Source organism: Hirundo rustica, chromosome 1, assembly GCF_015227805.2.
Source record: "Hirundo rustica isolate bHirRus1 chromosome 1, bHirRus1.pri.v3, whole genome shotgun sequence".
NCBI lineage: Eukaryota > Metazoa > Chordata > Aves > Passeriformes > Hirundinidae > Hirundo > Hirundo rustica.
In genome coordinates this window covers 13,680,378-13,701,503 of record NC_053450.1, presented here as the reverse complement: position 1 = coordinate 13,701,503, position 21,126 = coordinate 13,680,378, and the positions used below count along the sequence as shown (strand labels likewise).

Genomic DNA, 21,126 nt, shown 5'->3' with positions numbered 1-21,126 from the left:
GCGGTTACTAAACCTTTTGCTCACACTGTTAGGTACAAACATGACTGAATCAAGAAAATACAAGTTTGGTCAATCTTCAGGCAATAATGAATTAATTTGTTCTCATAGTGCTCATGCAACATTTATGAACACTCCCATTCTACAGAAGAAATTACTTCTGTAGAAAGACAAGGTGTACAAAGCTCATTTCCTACACGTTGTCAACCAGTCACATAAAAAATCTGGAGTCTTTTTCTTGTACCCTGAGAGGCTTGCAACAGCTGTGTGCAATGATTTGGGTTTGCCTACCCACTTCATTTTCTGCAGTCTTTAACTCCAGGTACAAACATGGCTCCACTGAACTGACAAGCCAGCAACTTTCACACGATTATTTAATCAAGCCAGGATCTCACTTCCTCGTATTTGATAAGACACTGGTCACATAGAAAAGGAAACACTTGCTCCCAACAAACCATTGTACAGCATGGCAAGGATTCAGTCCAGCTAGGGCAGGACCCGAAAACGACACGCAGCTGAAACAGTGTATTTCTCTCACTAGCTCACTAGCTCTAGAAGTAGAGAGAAGGCCGTGGGTGATCTTTTGTCTTCCAATTACTGTTAGTTGGGGGAGGGGGAAGTTGTTATTTTTTTCATTTTCTTTTAAATAAGAATAAGCTAAAAACTGACAAATATGCCAACTACTGGGGGGGGGGGGGGGGGGGGGGGAGGAGCGAAAAAAAAGCAAAGCACGGAGAGTCCATTCCTATCCATACTGTCCTGCATCTTGGCAGGGTACTCTGAACTTTGCTTGCAGCATATGGTTTGCTACAGTACATGCGCCATGAGGGGACAGTAGGCCAACAGTAAATAAAAGTCCTCCTAAAGCAATAACCTTGTGTATGTTGGACCTTCCTCTACACTACTTCCAGTTGTTCCCAAATCTCTTCTTACCTGATCATGTGTACTTAGCTTTGTATGTTTCCCCAAACTGCTTTGAAATGCTTAAAGAATGGGATTAAGGAGCAAAAGCTATGTGCAATGGAAATAAAATACAGTGCACCCCATGACTTTACAGATGTTAATTGCTAATCAGTTGTGTAGGGCACCACTATTTAAGAAATTTGGTGTATCAAATATGGCAAGCCCTATAACATGAAACAGACTCCCAGTCTTGAAACATTTTTCTACAGTCTGGCTCCCATTTCTTCCTTCTGAGTAGACACTAAACAGACTTTTTTCATCTCCCAAGAGCTGTGTAATAAAGTGCTGCAGAATGTACACATCCAAATGATTGTTTATTTGGATCACTATAATCCAGACCAATTTACACATGAAGGGTCCCCACATACGTAGGCTTGTTTCAGTTCATTTCTACTTCGCACTTACAACCAGGACTACCCAAGCTCCCTGAGTTAACACACATTTGAGAGATAAATCAGTAACTGAAATCCTAATATAAAGTCTGCAGACACCAAGCAAAAAGCAGCACAGCTGTAATGCACAAACCCCCACTGTGCAAATGATTCCAGCTTCCTCTCTAAAATAGCTTCAAGCACTTTATTAATTCAGAGAAGGTCAGACTTACATACCAACATCCACTGGTTTCAAGAGTTTGTGCTGCATGTTGTGAGATCACTGGGTACAGTAACCAGCTAGCCAGGTATGTCTGAGCAATGAATACGCTCCACGAGGCTGAGATCCAAATACAAAGCCTAGAGAAGTAAACAGAGCCTCTGGAGCACAATAACTGAAAGCTTTTGGGAAAGGCAGTGAGCTGACATTCAGGATGATAACTGGGAGAAATCAGCTGGGATGTGTATGTAAAGCAGTGCACTATCTTGTCTCGATAAGGCTTCTGTTATTCACCCCTGCTCTCAAACTGCTACTTCACATCCTCCAAACCATTTCAAGGAAATGACTGAACTTGCACACTCACAGTGCCACTATGAACACGGCACAGGCAGCATGGTCAAAGTTGCAGCTCACCATTTTACAAACCCCTCCACCATCATCATCTTGTAAAAAGTCGTGGATTAGGGCATTCACGCTGCTTTCAAGTGCTGCACCCCACACCTGACAGGACTGCTCCTCACAGCTCAGGGAGTCACACCATACCCAACTATGTAAGATAACTACAGATGACAAGATAAAGATGGAAAGACAAAGATTCCTGGTGCTTATTAAAGAGGCTGAGTTAATTAAATAACACTGAACACTGATTGTGCTGAGCTTTGCCCTCCCTCCACTAGCTGAGCCAGCCTGACAGAAGAGGTCTAGGGGGATGTTAAACTTCCTACCTACTTAATATCAACTAACTTGAAAAATTAATCAAGGAAATTCACATTAATACAACTGACAGGCAAATGTAATTACACTGTGCATAACATTTAATTCAATATGGTTACTGAGCCTAAAAAGCACATTACTTTCTTTATGAGATTGCTTTGCTATTTATTAGGGAAAAGGTCTTTGTAAAATGACTCTTTATTCAGCTGCACAGAAGAAAGAGAGATCTGGGAGCTACTCCCATGGCATCGAAATTGCTTTTTTCCCTTCAGCTAGATTTGCTAAAAATGAGATGTAAATCAAGACCAGAATTGCACTACTGGTCTTCCACTTCTTTAGACTGACTTCAGGGTGACCACTGTGGAAACCTAGCTTGAGCTGCTGCCTTCCTATTCCTCCAACCCTTCACACAACTCCCACATACATTCCAAATTGCTGTTTATCTTGTTGTTTTAAAAAGACTTTTTTTTTTTCCTTGCCCAATAAATGTCCTGTTCAACTCTAGGTTTTAAAAGTATCAGATGGCAGAGTTTAGTTTTCCTGCTTCTTGGAAAGGAATGAGCAACAGTGGTGACAGAAGAGTCACCTACTTGTAGACCTCAGCAGAACTCACTAATGCGTTTTAAATTAATTTGAAAGGCTGTCTTGACACAAAAAGGTCAGACCTTCCTCTTTTAATTAAAACTTAGAACAAAAAAAAGCAGAGTGAATTTATACCTTAATCTCCTTCTCTGGTCAAACCACGTAGCTTTACTCACAGCTAGCAAGTGGACTTTTCTTTAAAGCTCTGCCCTTCACTCATAAACAAAACCAGCCAGAGCTCTGTCTCATTACAGCCTGCACAGACACATGGTCCTGCTGTGAGGGCAGCCCCATGCAGAGAGCTGCCCAACAGCAGAAGGAACAGTTCTCTGCTAGTTTCTTATTATAACAGAGCCCCTGTTCATACAGTGGTGGAGCTGCCTCGAAATTCCAGTTTTAAGCCCTATTCCAATAGTTTGTAAACCTGGACGGAAAAAATTGTTACGGATTGAATCACCACATGCCAAGCCCTGCTTGTGCAGCAATATGTGGTCCCCTGTCGATGGACATTTACAGATCCAGGGCACTGGCTCCCAAAACCCATCCCCTCCATCTTGTCACCTCTGCTCTCAATTAAATGGACTTTGGTTGCCAGTTGCAAAAGCAAACCACAGTGTTCTTATGTCTCTGCTAAAAGAAACATGGCATGAGGAAACATTGGAAGCGCAGATTTTCTCATTTGCTCTTTGGTTTCGGATTTGGGCAAAACACTGCAAATTTAGGAAATACCAAAAGGAAATACTATGAACAGAAATTAGATCTATAGGTTAATAAATACCTTCCTTCCACTAGCCCATGAAGTGCTAGTCTTAGCTACACTTTTACAGCTGTCTTAATGAAGTTACAACTATCTCGATACAATCCAGAAAAAGAAGCAGTTTTGAACCCTGAAGCAGCAATTATAAAATAAATAGAGACCTGAGAAATTGCCAAAACATGCACCAGGACAACACCCTTTCTTGAGCTGCAGATCAAATGCTACAGCAGGTCTGTCAGTCAGCTGCTGATGAGTGAGACAGCCCTGAAGTTTGTGCGGCAGTGAAAACAGATAATTGAACTAAAAGTGTGGATTGCCCATAGCTAAGGTAAGGGAGGTGCTCAGCATGGCTGCTGACTTGGCTGGGGGCCCCTGCACTCCCGCTGCTGCGATGTAAGCAGGGAGCGGGCAAGGATGTGCAGCACCCACAGCTCCTCAAATGGCAATGCTCAGTGCAGGGAACCACCTACCTGCAGTTGCTCTGCACGGGAGCTGGAGACCACCTTAAACGCAATCCTCCAGAGCATGCAACCTACCCACTGACCGCTCTTCCCATCTGATGGCTGGGAGAGAAACACGGGCTTCCCTTCCCTCCCTTTCACGAGGCACACACACACACACCGCCACGCCTGCTCCTGCCCCAGCTCGGGCAGGGGTCCACAGGCTGTGTCCAGGGTGCATGGCCAGCCTGGCAGCCAGCTGCTCAGCCCTGATGCGGCCAGGATCTCCACCTAGGAACGGCAGACTCTCGCTGCCCTCGGTGATTGATCTGTGTGATTAATTATCAAGAAGCTGTAAAACACGAGAGCTAGGCAAAGGACGTGCGTGGCCCCTTGGGTTCAGGCTCTCCAGCTCCCGGGGCTGGGCTCAGCACCCGGGTGAGGAGTGTCTGAGCACAGCGAGGAGCTGCCTGGCCTGCCCTTGCCTTCCCCACGCCTGGGGGCCCTGGCCCCACATTCACATCAGGCGCTCCATTGCAGCGCCAGCCTTCTCTTCAAATGGCATTTGGCAGGCTGAGCAGCCCAGGGGACAATCAGAGCAAGAGGCATCGGCCAGCCCAAAGCTGCAAAAGCTGCTCCTGGGTGCTTTGGAGCTCTGTGAGGCAAAGGCACCATCAATGCAATACCCACCCTGTTGTTTGGGAACTTCCCAAACATGAAAAAAGAGCCAGGGGTTGCTCTGTTGGCAGGCGCTGCACCACAGGATACACATACACTGGTATTGGGGAGCCTGCAAATATAACCAGGAGGGTTTGTATTTGGAAAGTATGAAGTGACCCAACTTGAAAAAAAATTTTTAAAACCCTAAAAATCTACTTCAAATACAAGCCTTTCAGTTCCACACTCAGGGCCATTTTTCAGCTAGCTGCCACTTTTCACTTCAAAGGTTATTTCTTAAAGCTAAATAAAATATTTATGTTATTCAGTACAAGGCAAGAAAAATTTCTGGTTTGCTCATTTCTGCACACAGATTTTAAACATGCCTGTAATTTCCCTTCTGTTGTTTGCAGACTTAGCTGCAAATATTAAGTGTTCATTATTACTAAAACTGAAAAAACAAGGTCAAACCCGGATATTAAGTGCTGGGTCATTTCCTGCGTCAGTGACAGATCTTCCCCAAAATGCTTGCTATCACATCAAATCAATTAGATTTTTTTTCTTACTGTATCAGGTTATCAAGAGCTTACTCACTAGTTATCATGAGGTAGATTCCTACCCTGCAGGGAACCCAGCACAGGTTGCAAATTGCCAGAACCTTACTTATGCACACAGTAAATACTCTACTACACCAGTGCTCTACTTATGAAAGATTCTGTTTTATTTATTTATATCAATATATCAAACACATCCAATTTTATTTTTTTCAACCAACTCAATTAACAGCTCACTGCATATACTGTGTAAATAAATCTCCTAATATTGCCATTCCACTCCTGTTTGTTTAAACCCCCAGCTTGAGCAGCTCACAAATCAGAAATGAAAAAGCAGGTTTACTCATCCCTGAGCAAATTTAACTCCTGCTAAATTCAGTGTTATTTTCCTTCTAATTTCATTTAGGCTAAGTAAAAGCCTACGGCTTTCTTATTCCAAGGTAAAACTAAACCTGTAGTTTTCACCAAACTTAAATGAAAAAGCTCCATAAAAACACTATCATCACGCATCTACTCCCTGTGTGTTTGTTAGCAAAAACTAACTTTTGTAAAGGCCAACTTTTCCTTTTCATTTTGCATGAGTAAATTTAATGCTGTTCTACTGACCTCACTCCTGTTTTTCTATTTTAACTTGGTTTAGGCAAGTTTGAGTCACGTGGATGAGACCATGGTATCTTGCGAGACACAGGATTTAGTTTTTGAAAATATAGGCTTTATCAGAGTAGGTGCTGGTATCCAGCACATAAGAGGTATCATTGAAGCATTATAATTGTTTTTAGAAAAGGTTACTAAGGTGTTATATTACCTTCAGTATAAAGAGCCAAAATACACCTTCAATCCATGTCAGATGAGAGGGAAATTCCTCCCTGTACCTGTGAACTATCATCCCTGCCACAGCAAGCACGCAACTAAGAGATACTTAATGAACCAAAACCCCAATCTAAAGTACAAAGGAAAACGAAACCCTCATTTTGAGGGAGTGTAACCAAACATACTTCAAATGCAACACACAACATATGCAGGCCAACTTTAAGCACAAAGGCTGCATTCACACGAGCTATGGCAGCAAGATGCCCTGTGTCCTCAGATCCTGAGGACACAAACGAGTTTCACCCCAGGCAGAGATCCAACCAAATATATCTGGAGGTGTTATCCAACATATTAAAATGTACAACATCATCTTAAAATAACCCACTTGGTGTGACGATATGTGTGTGGGGCCATCACTGCTTAACACCCAACAGCCCCACCTAAAACCTTTGAAAGAAGGCCCGATTTAAAGTTGTCCTCATCTTGACAGCATAAGAAATACAAATTAAGTTTAAACCAGTAAGCAAACTGTTATCACTTGGGGGATTCAGGTATTAAGAAGAAGCTGCTTAAAGCCAACTGGGAGATCAAATATTAAATAATAATGTATTAGAACTAATAAATTAAAGATGAAACATGCTTTACAATTCAAGTCAGAAGTACCACTGGCTTTAATCTGAAAAATGCAACATAACTACGAACAACCGAGGCAGCGTTAATCTCTGAGTTCAGTGCTGTTACAGGGAAAAATAAAACAGAAGGGCTCCAATCTCGCGAGGTTTTACCTTGCACTGTTTTGATCTGGCAAACTTATTTTGAAGTTAGCTTGTTTTCATAGCATTTACTAGAGAATCACGACAAAGGCCAAGGTCCTCCATTCAGCCACAGTTTCCCAGTATCCACCAGTTCCTGTTGTCCTTGCTCTGCTGATGATGCAACACCCAGTGTTCAACCTCTGCTGGCTGCACCGCCATATTAGAAGATAAGCACGCCTGCAATCTGTTCCACTTCATGCTAATTACACACAAATCCTGTTTAGTTTACCCATGAAAGTAAATTGATTTGCATGGGATTATTTACAGGAGTAAAACGGGATATAGACTGGCCCTAAGGATTTGGGGCTTTTAGGGGGAGATATCAATGAATTCCCCAGTTGGATGAATTTCTAAGTGTCTTTCCCACTGCATTAATACAGGTCACCAAATGTGATAGAGAGATATGCTCCATGCACCAGTTTTCCACAATACAACTTTTTTTTTTTTTTTTTTTTTTTTTTTAAATAGGAGGGTTAGTTTACTAATGTAAATCGTGAGCTTTGCTTTCAATAGCCAAGGGATCTGGTAATAGTAGATAACTGTAAATGTATTTATTTATTTAAAGGTATTCCCAAAGTGACTACCTTCTTGAAAGCTGTTTTCATTTTTGAAGGAGACAGATAAAGCAATACAACTTGGGCCTTTCCTTGCCCCATTTACCACACTCCTTGGGGGCCCATACATCTGTTTTAAACGAGGCATAGCTTATACACTTCATACATTATTAGCACAGCATTTTCTCCCTAGACTTTCCAAGCTCTCAGCTCCCTACAGAATAGCTGCTGAAAACTCACATGCACCTCCTACTTTGTGGACCCTCTGTCTTACCACAAGACAATAGGTGTGAGGCAGGTAGTTTCTTCCCAGTAGTTGCTAGGGTGGCTCCCACATAGGGTAGTTTCCTTCAATGGCAACCAGGCCAGACATAACATCTGGAGAGACAGCTGGAGACCTCCAATCCCTGAATTTCAACTTCTGGGAATTTTCCCATTTCATGACAGTGCTGGTGCTGGCAGAGAGGGACCACCTCTCCCGTCATCCTGTGAAGCTCAAAAGTCTCAGGTCCAGCACAGCTCCATGGCTCCTCCATCTCAAAACAGGTGCCATGGATTAAACTGTTCCCTCAAAGACTGCAGTGTTTCTACACTGTACTAGATCCATAGGTATTGACATAAATGTTTTTCTCCTCGGTATCTAAATTCAGGTGAGACTAGCTCAGCCTTGCTGTGACCCTCTCTCTCATTCAAGCCACACCAGGAGTTCAGCATTTTCTCACTTTATTTACTCTCAGACACCACTCAGATCAACTTACTGCATCAGACAGAATGGGTGTGATTTTTTTTAAACCACTTCCAGGTTGTGGAAGTTCCACTCCTAAATGTTGCAGCAGTTAAAAAAAAATTCCTTTGCTCCAGCTCTCATAGCTGGGTGGTTCCATGAATAGTTTTGGGTATTTTTCAGAGGCTGATAACCTTCCCCTTTAAAGCTCAGCAAATGTCAGGTATTTACAGTGTCATTGCTTTTCTAAGGCCTCTCTGATACAGATACTCAATGATAACCAGGGCTCTTACACAAACAGCTGCCTTTTTTTCTTGGTTTTTTTTTCCCCTTCAGTTTGCCTACCCTAACAGCACTTAAAAGCTTTTCAAGCAGTAAATTCCAAGTCAGCTAGAGGACAAAAGACAGAAATGCCTTAACCCAGCTCTTCTGCTCTCCCTGTGATCCTTGCTTACTCTATTCATCAGTGACCTCATGTTAACATGGCAATTTTCCTGGTTTATTTCTTGTATCCACCACAGCCACCCATCTGCTGCTTAGGACAGGCAGCACCTCTTCAGTAAGTAATTCCAAGGACACAGAAAGGCAAAGCCCAAATCCCTGTTTTTGAGACTCCAAAACTGCTAATGCACAACAGCAGCAGCTGCAGGACAACAACGCACAGTCCAGATAGATATGAGCACAGTTCCCACTCCTGGGAATTAATGAGCACGATGAAGAATTATATATGACCCTAAAATACAATCCAGCAACCACTTTAGCCTCAAGCAGTTCAGGGGTAAGAGGCAGTCATGGATCTCCTGTCTGTCAGTATCTGTGGGCAGTCTATCTACAAACTAGCAAGCCTTCCTGTGACGAGCTCTCCCTTTCCCAAAGTCTCAGAAACACTGAATCACTGAATGGTTTGGGTTGGAAGAGACCTTAAAGATCATCTGGTTCCAACTCCCACCATGGGCAGGGACATCTTCCACTAGACCACATTGCTCAGTGCCCCATCCATCCTAGCCTTGATGTGTTGAGTCATATGATATGGTGAGTCATGCATCGTGCTCATGACTCCACAGTGTCTCAATCCATGACAGACTGGGGATTTGGCCCAGGAAACACACTCATTTAGTCATTTCATTTAAGATGCCCCTCTTCCAGAGGAGCTTGTCTTCACTGGTTCAGTCTGGCTAAGAAATGCCACAAGGCATTTGGCTTTGCTCAATGGTGGGTGTATCTAGAACCGGTATCGCAGTCAGGAATGACAATAGAAGGCTACAACTCTCCAGCTTAGCTAATTAGAAGAATAAGATGAATTCAGCTAGATCAGGAGATCTTCCCTGCTAACTCAGTTTATTGTCTGTGTTGACCAGCACAATCTGGCCAAATCCCCAGTGCAAACAAGCAGCTTCTGCCAATATCGTAACAAAGCCAAAAAGTCTTAATTTGCTACAGGAAATGTTCATTTTACTGTATCTTGTACATCTGGCAACAGCTAAAATGAATCTAACTTAGTCAACAGTCAGATGTGATGAAACACAGCCAGCATTTTTCCACTGGCGTAACACAGAGCTCAGCAGACAAGCTGAATCCAAAATTTTTGAACACCACTGAACATCAGATGTTTCTACATTCATTTTCAATTAAATGTTTTTGTGCAGAGCCCAGAGAGAGGTTGTCTAGAAATATGCTATGTGACAGAAAATACATCAAGAAAAAAAAAAAAAATAGAAGCACCTACACTATGTCCAAGTCTGTGCCAGTAGCATGGCAAAGAAAATCTCTTCATCTTACAAATCAAGTTTTCCCCCATCCATGGAAATACTCCGAAAGCTGAATTATTCTTTGAAAATTCAAGAAGGGTTGGGGTCGGGTTTTTTTGACAGCTGCCCAATAGAAATAACGAAGTTCAACAATTTTCCCATCTAAAATATACTTAAGCCTTCTGTTCTATATTATATCAAATCCACAATATTTGTTTTGTATTTGCTACATTTTGCAAACATGCTATTCCTTCTAGCTCTGTTGTCAGAAGGAGGCATCATCTTCCTATACGCCAATGCTATGGACAAATTAATGGACCAGCCAGTTCTCTCAACCACGTTCCCCCACTCCTCCCTCCATACACACACCCTCCACTCTAATTTCAAGTTTTCCAAGATGGAAAACTGTCCACACAATTACACACAGTCATGGGGAGCAGACTGGGAAAATTTTCCTTTGCTGCTGGAAAACATGACTAACCATCATCTGAGATAGGTCCAAAACTGACCCGTTCTCCCAGCAGAACAGAGGCATTGGTTGCTAATGTGGAAAGCCCAAACTCCCAGCATTCATGTTTAATTTCTGACTCATTCTTGTTGGCATCTTTCATTTATCCCTCTCTCAGAAGGATCAGAAGGATCTGATCCTTCCCTGACCTCCAAATACAAAACCTTGTGGAAAAAGTACTGCAGTAGCAATTGCATGGTATTTTAGATTCACTTTGAGAAATTGTCTCCATTTTCCTTGCTGATCAAATGGAAAGAGGAGGTGACAATCTCTAGGGTAGGGAAAATAAACTGGGTCTGCAGTGAAAGCTGGCATCTACTACCCTCCAAACAAGCTGAGCTTCATATAGAAGTTGAGGGTTTTCCTGCCCCCTCCCTTTTCCATACTAGCACTTGCTTTGGGAGTCTTTATTTTGCTCTGACTTTTCACAGGGTTGGGATCAGCTCTGAGATTTGCCAGTTTTCTTGTGGGAAGGATCTGTTTGGTTTAAGAGAAAGTGGGGGAGGAAGTGTTTCATTTTGCAAACACAACCTGCACACAAAGATATTTTTATTCCCCTGCTTTCCTATCGAAAAGTCTAGACTCAAAACCACTGAGCAAAAATTTGATTTAAAATACCAAAATTAAACTGAAGGCTGCAGATGGGAGCACTTTCAGTTTTCACTGGGGATTTAATCCTACCCATTCCCCATTGCTTTGCTATCAGCTCGGGGATGAGAAAGACACTCTGGACGTAGCATTTTTTCTCCTGCTACACTGCAGCTGACCTCCTAGAAGCTTGTCTGCTTCTTCCAGTCATTTCTACCTGGTGTCAGGCAGCAGCTAAAAGCAGAGGCAGTCAATGAGTGTGAAGACACCAGGGCATCCCACCCGAGGGCTGCCAGAGGGGCACAGGAATTCCCCATGGGCCACCCACTTGTGCCTCCAGGGGCCAGGCAGCCCAACGGGAATGGCCACCAGCTGGGACCAAGGGAAGACTTGAGAGGCTTGGCCACAATTTTTGTTGTGCACTGGTCCAGCAGCACACAGAACACAAAATAACCTTTCCAAATCATTTTTTTTCATGCCAAAAGGAATAGCCTGTCTAATGATGAAAACATCCTGAACTCCTCTTCCATCTCTCTTGAGGGAGAGAGCTGTAAGGCTCCTCCACCTGGTGGTTGGAACAGCACAACCCTGTCCAAAAATCTCTGGGGAAAGACAGAGCAGGCAAACCAGCACTATGCCTCATTCCAGGGCTTAATAAAAGAAAGGTCCCAGTCAGCCTGCTCTGATGAGATGCATCGCATGGGCATTTCACATCAAACCACAGAGAGTTTTCACTGCCTGTCTCCCACCCTGCTCCAGGAGGACTCCCTGGCTCTCAAAGTCCCACTCTTGCCTCAGGCTTCCTGGATGGACACCCCGGTGCTGGCTCACACAGCAGGAGCACCCCCAAAGCAGCCGCTCAAAGGAGCTTCATCTGCCCAAGCTCTCTCAAACATGGGGCCACCTTCCTCTGGTCTCCATGTGTGCCTCACAGGAGAACAGGGCAATTCACTGAAACTATACAACAAGTCAAAAAGTTTTAAAACCAGCACTAAAGGTAAAGTACAAAGGGGATTAATTGCCAAACCTAAACAGCACTGGTGTGCTACTGAAGTCAGCAGCAGCATCTAAAATTATTCAGCACATTTGAAGAATCCATCAACAACCTAACGGATTATTTTTTTTGTGTGGAAATGTTACTTTAATGTAATCTCCCTAGTGCATTTAAAATGACAGGATGTGTATCTTTCTTCTGATCCAAAGTAAAAATGTGGGGTTTTTACATCTCAAAGCCAGCTACAAATACCTATAACCTATGAATGCAAAACCCCCTAGGAAACATAAGTAAAATCTATCAATATACCCTTCTTTTTCATGCAACAGATCAGGATTGACAGAAGGCTCTAGAGCTGGAACAGGTTTTCAACTCCAGTAAAAATGGTGAGAATTGTTTAGCAAATATAGAAGAATACAAAAATTTAACCTTTTATCTGCCTTCTGCTTCTAGTGCTCCATGCACAATGCTGTGCCATAGTACAATAAAAATTTGAGTAATTTAAGCAATTTCCCCCCCAAGAAAGAAAAAAAAACCAAAGGAGTGGGGGTGAGACAGACTTACATTCACTTCTGGAGGAAAGAAAGCCAAACCAAAAGCAATCTTAATTTATTTCCAATCATTCTCTTTGTGAAATGGCCACATTCTGCAAGAAAGCAGCAAGATAAACTTCATTTCCAGGTAAAATAAATACCTGGTTAGAAATAGTTTGAATGAACGAACCTGGTATAGACCATATGAATGTAATCCTCAAAGCTATTTACAACTAGACAACAATAATGAGAAAAACTCTTCAACTGAAGAAATTAGCTACTTTCAAGCTGCACTCTTCTGTTACTCTTTCTCCTCTTCCCCAAATGCAGTGAATTCATGGAGCAAAATTGTAGAAGTTGGAGAGTTTTGTTTAATTTCATGTTTGGTTTTTGTTTCGGAGCAACCATTTCATAACCATAACTACTCACAAACATTGTTTGCTTTTCAAACAGATGTGTCACTGTAATTGTGTCCAAATGAGCTGATTTGGGGGTTTCTGTTTGATTAAAGAATAAAACAGATAAGAGCAAAACCACTGGGGGTCGGTGAAATTTGTAGGAGTTTCAATGGAATAATTTACAAGATTGCCTGAAAGCAACGAGACCCACCACTTGCACTTCCAAGATAAATTCATCAACAGAAGCTTTCTACTTCCCTCCCTAGTATGTGTCTCAAAAGTAGCCTCAGGCAGACCTTCTCTCTTAATCCATGAGCAGGCTGAGGTCTAACAAGCTCCTGGGGATGGAGGAGAGAAAAGAGGAGCAGAACACTAGGGACTGCACACACACACACACACACAGGGAGGAGCTGCATGAGCCTTCTCTTCCCCAAGAGCTCACACTCACCCAACAGAGCACAACCAGATCAAGGTGGCAGAATGCTACAAAAGGACCTGAAAGCATTGCCTGAAACAAGGCTTGTCGTAGAAGAAGTAAGGGAAAAAACCCACCCACACATGCCAGGGGAAAATGACGGTCCCAGAAGGTCAAACATTGCAGAAAGGAAAAAAATGTTGGCTATTATGCAATATGAGATAAATTAATCAAGACCAGAGGAACAGCAGCTGCTATGCAGATGGCACTTTCCCCATTCTGACTGCCAAACTGGACAACCCAGGACTCTATTTCTATTAATCTTCCCGGGCAATGACAGGCTGCAGCAAGCAATTCAAGCAGTCCTGTCCGAGCATCCTGGGAGGCTGTGGAAACCCAGTCAAAAACGATGGCTCTGGGGTTAACTAAGGCATGATTCTGATGAAAAGCAGGTGTCCTTTAATTATTGGGGGGCTTCTACTAATTATAACCCATGGACATATATTTTTTAGTACACCAAAGATCAGAATTAACAAAAGCCCAAGGCTACTAGTACACACAGCTCCTCCCATGCCATTAAAATTGTACAACTGGGAAAGCAACAGAAAGAGCCATCATTTCTGTTGTTAGAGTAAGTCCTGCATCTTATTATGAAGAGCAGTGTTGCCTTAGTTCAGGCTCTTCTACTTATCTGATAGAATTATGTTATCAAAAGCTAAAAATCACAAATTAAATCTGCATTAACCCAGAAGTTTTTTTCCCAAGCCCTCACTCTTGTGAACAGAGTATCATTCCTGACTGAACTACAACACAACCTTTGGGAGATGAATTTTTTAAATTCAGTTTCACATTTTCTGCACGTAGGAGCCCCGAATTACGTAACAGGATCTCAGTCAAACATTTTTTCCCCCTTCCTGCACAGTGATTGTAAAGGCATCTAAACCACAAGGCTCTTTTAAGCTATGTGTTCCCATTCTGCTATGTTTGGAAGAAAATGCTTTCTATGAAGAGTGAGGTAGGAGGCAGTGGCAGGTAGCCAGATAAACTCCTTGCTTTGGTCCATATGCAAGCATTTCTTAGTACAAAGAAATCCCAGTGACCTCAATTTCTGTGCTTAAGGTTTGCTTTTCACAGTATTTTAAACACACCACCCCAAAAGCTCTTCAGATCTAATACATCCAACAATCCCAGGAAATTCCTTTTGGTTTACCCTTTGCTTACAAAGAAAGCCTCACATATGAAATTCATTTCTCTTAAATTCTTTAAACAATATGCAAGCAGTGCAGGCTTCGAACACAGTGCTAATTATGGGGAGCAAGCCTTTTTCTATCTGAATGGTCAGAAAATTTATGGTGCAGTTTACAGACTACAAAAATTCCTGGTTTAGTAGGTAATGTTTGTGGTCCTTCCTCATGAGGATCCTGTCTATAAGTAGGGAAATATAAGGGCATTAAAATGTATATCAAGACATAAAAAGCAATATTTTAAATAATGTGTGGCAAACGCTAAGGTAATGTAAGTTAAAAACTGGCACAGGCCTAATTTTCCAAGTGTTTTTAGTTCACACTGACAGTTATCAAATGAAAGCTATATACGGGTATGAAAAGGAAGACAGTACAGAAGCAAGACTTTGGATAGGAAGGTGACTTGCCGTCCTTTGCCAGAAGAAAAATCAGCCCAACTCCTCTGGATCAATCATGGCAGAAACTCCCAGCTTCCTGGGTTAGCTGACACATCCAATAGTACTTAGCTCTTCTTTCAAATCAGGGAAAAAAGCCTGGAGAACACCTATGCAAGTGCCTTTCCTCAAAGCCATCTTCCGGCAACTACACTTCTCTCATGCCTCTCCACCTTTAACTCAGCCCAAGATGCTGCTTTCCTGCTATACAATAAAGACCTCAAGCCTTGCATTTTGTACACTTCAGGACTGCTCCTCTGGCAGGCAGGAGATGCCAGCAGACAGCAAGTGCAAGACTGGAGGGTCTGTCTTCCCTTCCCAACAAGGACAGACCACACTCTGGCTTTCCTGCAAACCCGCACCCCGGCAGCAATGGCCTGGAGACCATCCTGCCCATTTTAAACCATCGAGGAAAGACAAAATAGGATGTGTCGGGTAGCAAAGAAAGCTTTTCGTGCCACAGCTTCCTCACTTTGCATGGTTAGGGTTTACTTAAAAGGAGAGGAGGGATGGTTTGAATTCTTACATCGCTTCTCCCCCTTCCTGAGGAAGCTCTGGCGTTCTAGCCAGATGCTGGGAGCAATTCCAGCTCCATCTGTTTGAGAGTTTTGAGTTGTGCAACATAAATTTTACTTTAATGTGTGGTAATAATGACCTCCAAAACCCCATCTTGCCTCATTCAAATGTTAGCTGAAAGCCAGTTTTCATGTACATTAACACATTAAGTATTGTGGGGTGCATGTTAATGGTGTTTATGAAGATTAAGCCACACAAATTCCTATTAGCACTAATGGTGGTTTCGTGACCTCATCCCCAAGAAACACAAAAGACTTTATTTTTGAGCAGCTCCAGTCTCATGCCCTTATACTCTCTATCCAAGCTTGTCAGATCATTCCCACCTTCGAACATCCCATGAGCATCCATTCTCACTAGGTCTCCCAAGCTCCACAGGTTCAGGACAGGTCAAGCCTTCAGACTGAGAAGGCTTTTACAGAAGTTACAAAGTCGTACAGGAAACAGTACCAGCACTTCATTAAAGTGAATTTTCCCTTGTAAGGTACCAAATCAGTCTTAGGGTTTGTAAGAAAGTTTGAAAATCTTAAACTTTGCTGAGAGTAAGTCTTGGCATTCTTACTAGACATCTGCATGGTCTGTTTTAACAAGCCAGAAACAAATGTTGGCTGTGCTCCTTTTCTGTAGCTCTGCTTTTCCACAGCCAACCTATCCTATTTCACCTACTTTTTCAATGGCAAAAACAAGACACAAAAGCTGATGAACCAAACGTTTTCAAATGTAAATCTTGATTCTCCTGTGAAAAGCAGAAAGCACTGTATTTTCCTCCGACAGGATGCTCCCCCAATCTTTGTTGCTTCATCTTAACTCACATCCCAGCATATCCAGAGAAGCACTGAAGTGCTGCTTTCTCAGTGATGTATTATCACAATACATGCTATTTGTGTTCACAAGCACACGAGAAAAAAATATCTCCTCGTTTCCAGATGGCACGTGTTATTCAGCGCTTTTGCAAACAAACAAGCAAACATCCAGCTTTGGCAAAAATCAGCATTCACCTCTGCAGAGGTCAAGGTCCCCTAAGAAGGAGCTGTATGCACCTCCCAAATTTTGTCAGAAACCAGGGGAGGGGGCAAAGCCAGGTCCTGAGGCAGGTTCATGCTGAAACTGCCACTTCCAATGAGCCAGGATTCCCAAAGGAGCAGGTTTCCTCTTCATGCTCTCTCACGTCCTCTATCCCAAGAAAGATATTAAAATCAGACAGCTCCTTCCTCTCCCCACTCCAACTTTCCAAGTACCCCTAAACCTGATGGCTGAGCCTTCCACATCTGTTTGCTACACTGTCACACTCAAAGCAGCTTGGGGCTCTGGCTTGGTGGAGGCAGGACTCTTATCTAGAGACTGAGATACAACACACTTCCTGCCATTTGTCTCATTTGCAAACTCAGGTCAAGGCAGTAAGCTACACATGAGAAAATGGAGTAAAACAATTACAAGCTTCATTTACCAAAATAATTCAGCTCTCAAGACTGAAATAGTGCCTGTGTATCCAGTTACCACAGAAGAGAAGTTGTCCCAAGGCACACAGAATGAAGTCACACATTTGGCCTTCTAAATAAAGGAATTTTTCTCATGAACTGTCACTGATAAATAGATAAATGAAAAAATGGCCATGCAGTCTTTTTTAATGATACTACAAAACACACCAGGTTACATACACTGCAATGAAGCTTGCCTTTTAGCTTAAACCAAATGGCAGTGAAGAAAACTAATAGATATATAGACTTCAAATGCACATTCTCCCAGAAAAGAATCAAAGAAACCGGTGTTTTAAAAAAGAGGGCATAATTGTGTGCAACACAATACTGTGCACACTGAAACCTAAACAAATTCATCAAGTCACTTGTCTTCCATTCAACAATCAGGCACAAACATTTGTCAGTGATGACCAGTGAGGTGATGGACACAAAATGTTTGTAATGGATGCAAAAAACTACTATGCCCTTGAATTCAGTTTGTATTCACTGCTCCTGGCAACTTACACTAACCATGAAGGCAGAAAAAAAAAAATCAAATGCAAAAAAGGGAGATTCTTGTCTAAGTAACCTTCAGAGCTCCAAGTTTGATAGGAACTAAGCAACTAAGGAAATTGGATGAACCTTGATACAGAGCAGCTGAAAATATACATTGGAATAATCCCTAAGCTACATTTGCAAAGCTTGAGTTGGATGCAGTGAAAGAGCAGAACTAACAATCAGGGCAGATTTGAATGCCTGCAATGAAATAAAGAATAACAGAGATAAGGCCAAAACATGATGAAATCACAATTTATTTTGTTTAGGGTGGGGAGTCCAGACTTTTCCCACTGGCTCTTTTCTAAAATAAATAGGAAAAACTAACTAACAGTCGCAAACTACAAAAAGTTCAATAAACAACAGAATTTAGCCATGAGTTCCACATGATGAGTTTTAATAGATGGCACTGGCATGCCCCAAGCTTGCCTTTTGCTAATTTTTCAACAGCTCTAAACAGTCAAAGAGAATCATATTTGGGCTTAAGAGTTTTGAAGGAGAGGAGAATTCAGACCCTCTCTTCCTTCCCACCAAATGTAACAGAAACACTTAATCTAATTTCCTCAGTAGGGCCCTCTGCCAAAATATTTAGTCACTTTTAGTCTGTTTGCTCTTGATACAATTAGATGTTTCTGGTTTGCCATAACCTTATCTGATTCACCTGGTTATTTGTTCAACATGAATGGCTGGGAATGGGGCATACTGTTTGTGTGCATATTCACATACACCTCTGACCATCATTCTCTGGAACACACCCCCACACTCCCACACACAAACACGGACAGATTTAGTCAACCGCCATATGGAAAAACAAGTATGCCTAAAACATCCTGTGAAAGAAGACAAGATTGGTAAACTCCCAAGCAGTACAAAAAGAGAATTTTCGAGGCTTTTATTTGAGGAAGAGGTAGATCATCTAGCATTCTGTTTTGGGGAATTTGTGTCAAATTGACATTCCAATTTCGGCAGCATACATAAAACTGCACAATTATTTAGCACTGTACGGATTTTACATAACTCTAAGTTACTGACTCACTTCATTTTCCTTCTGACTGTAAGACAGATTAATCTGAAATGAATTAAGACAGGCAACCAGAAGTAATGTTACTATAGCTGGTAAGCATTCTTTAAACTGCTCTATCAGTAAGCTGCTTAAAAGCCTCACTATCATTGTACGCTGCATCTGCTCAATAATTACTACCTCTCAAATCAGTGATTGTGATTGTGTGCTGAGTACTGCAACACAACAGGCAAAGCAGTACAGGTAGCCAGGAATCCCAAAAGCAGAAATTGGTGAAGTACTTTATTGCTCACACATAAAATGCTGGGCCCTGGAAAATCAGGCAATACAGCGCCCAATCCCGCGTACAGGCAAATGCTCTGAGCCTTGAAATCAGAATTTCTATCTCATCTTAAAAAGAAAAAAAAAAATTATGCAACCACGTGCTTCCTTACAAGAGGTAGAAATATTTCACAAAAAGAAGGAAAACTGCCTTAAGGACAGGCCAGCATATTGTAATTACAGTTACTAAGGTAAGCAAAAAATATAAAAGGCAGTGACCAGAGCAATGTGGAGGAGGCAGGAAAAATTCCTCTCACCAAAAAAAGCTTTAGATTTCAAGACTAAAACAAGAAGTACTTTGAGAAAAGACCTGTTAATTCCTATAGGACTACGCTTCTGTCATGGTTTAGTCCTCTACACCTAAAAGATGTGTGTTCCAGATGTCCTCAGCTCCAGACATGCCCAGGATAAAACATAACCTCTGCTCACAAGTCCTTTACTCTAGAAAATGTTTCTGATTGCACAGAAAATGCAGCAATCGTGCACTTAGAAAGTTTGTGCTGGTAGAAAGGAAATCATCACCACCAAGAGTGAAGCACCTCCTAATTGACAACAGATTCTGGCTCAGTGCAAAACTGAGTATTACACAGCTACAGTAGCTGCACTACCTGCAAATAAAAATAACCCCAAAACAAAAATTACTCTGCTCAAAAGACAGGCACAGACCACAGCAAGGAATGAGAATAAAGAAAAATTTGTATAATAAGAATGTGTCTGCTGTGAGTTTAAAATTAATTTTACTAAACATGCCAAAGAAATATTTATCTCCAAAATCTTAATTCAGTAATGTCTCAGTCTACAGCAAAGAATCAAAGGAAGAATTAACTGGCAATGCAACAGTTTCCAGTTTTGATTTGGTTCGTCTCCTTGAACAGTACTTTGCACATACATGTTCTAATACCTGACATTGGAGGCATCTAGATTTTGTTCTCAATTCCCAAAATAAATGCAAGAACACATGAAAATAGTTGTCTTCCACCTGGGCACTCACTCATATTCTGCTTATCAGATTGTTCCCCTTTAAAAGTAAAATAAAAAAAAAAATAAGTTTAGTTATTCACACAGAAATGTTAATTACTGAAGCTAACTTCTAGGCTACTAGGAAGTTTTGAACCTCCTGTCAGAACTGGTTTATAAAAATGTATCCAAACACCCAAAGATACCTAAGTTTACAGGGAAATAGAGCTTTATTCTTTAGTTTCAGGTTGTCTGGTAGCACATGGACCCTTTCCTCACCAGAAGTCTTTTGAAAGCAAATGCCACTTAGTCAAAATTTCAGGTAGAACCAGAAATACACTTAAGCTGTAGTTCTGGAAGAGACTCAAAAGAAAAAAAAATCCTATAAGCTTCTTGTTTTCAAACCCATCATGTACAATTTAATATCAAGTAAAATTATGGCTGGCTAGCAGAGTTTTCCTGAATGGGTGTGACTACAAATGCCCTCTTTAACAAATTAAAAACACAAACCATGCAAATATTTCATCAAAATAGGATCAATGCTTGAGATAAACTTACTCAGACAATGCTCAAGTCAGAAGAAGATTACAGTCTACAATGAGAATATTTAAGATGACGACTCTTGCCTCTCCTTTCACATCAATAATTAATTTGGGCTAGAGGACAAAACAATGGAAGGACTCCCATGAAGGACACCATATTATCATTACCCAATATAAAGAGTGTATCATTAAATACAAGCCTGAAATTAGCTCAGCCACAAGCTTTTGATAAACCCAGTAATGTACTTAATACCCTCACTGCTGTTGCATGGCTTAAAAAATTTCAAAAATGACCACCACAGAATCGGAGGTATCAAGTCAAAGGGGAACTAAAGAAATTACCTGGCTATTATTTCTAGCCTGTTTTCTGACCCAATCACATGCCCCTGCACAGATAAAGTGAAGGAGGCAAGTCTGGAAGGCCAATTCTGCAGCATGTACAGACACAGTCAAACAGCTTCAAAAATCATTTTGGGGTCACATAACCATGCTGGGGCCAAAGCAGGTCAGCAGCTATGCACCCAAACTCTCCCAGGGCCATGAACAAAGATTGAAGGATGTAAATGCCTGTTTATTAAAGTCACAGGAGGGACCCGCATGGATGTGTGTGGATGTCACACTCACTAATAGTGCGGGATATCAATGCTATGAACAGAAAAACCTGCTCAGGCTCCCCAGCT

At 41.8% G+C, this 21,126-nt stretch overlaps 1 protein-coding gene across 1 annotated transcript in view; it reads right to left on the bottom strand.

Annotated features, from left to right (window-relative positions):
* EXT1 (exostosin glycosyltransferase 1) overlaps nt 1–21,126 on the bottom strand; it is a 177,602-nt gene that overhangs the window by 102,051 nt on the left and 54,425 nt on the right. The gene's annotated exons all lie outside the window — the stretch shown is intronic.